This window comes from Trichomycterus rosablanca, chromosome 22, assembly GCF_030014385.1.
Source record: "Trichomycterus rosablanca isolate fTriRos1 chromosome 22, fTriRos1.hap1, whole genome shotgun sequence".
Classification (NCBI taxonomy): domain Eukaryota; kingdom Metazoa; phylum Chordata; class Actinopteri; order Siluriformes; family Trichomycteridae; genus Trichomycterus; species Trichomycterus rosablanca.
Window position 1 is genome coordinate 15,237,921 of NC_086009.1, and position 679 is coordinate 15,238,599.

Genomic DNA, 679 nt, shown 5'->3' on the forward strand with positions numbered 1-679 from the left:
TTTGACATTAAAAACTTGTGAACTGATGAATCTTGTGTAAAGAGTAACTACCGTTTCTGTCGTGAATGTAACCAAAATCCAAATAAATAAATCATCTGAATAAATTCCCTTTTAGCTTGAGGTGTCGAACTAATCCTACTGATAAGATCACTTTGACAGGCTGGTAATAGGAAGGTTTTGGATTCAAATCTATGCAGCCACTGTTGGACCCTTGAGCACGGCCCTTAACCCTCGCAGCCCCAGATGTGCAGTAGAATGGCTGAATTCGCCCATAATTGTAAGTCCTTTTTGATAAAAGCATCTACAAAATGTTATAAAAATGTCACTACCATGCTGTTTGATTTTTAGTAAGTACTAGCAGTAGTACTTAATACTCTTAATATTCAGTTCTTATTTTTTACTCTGGGAAATATACTGTATTTGTATAATATAAATGTTTTTAAATTGTGTTGTGTTCATGTTTCTCTTGAACACAGTTTAGTTCAAGATTTTGATGTAATGAGATACTCCGTTATTTACACCTACGATTCCAAACACATGATCTTGTGACTCTGACCACGCACCTTTCCAACAACTACAACTCCCATCATGCTTTCGTTCCACCAATGAGCACGTGCCACCAATACACGTGATCCCCGGGCATCCAATCAAGCGAGCTGTTGCTTGTACCGTCTCAGCT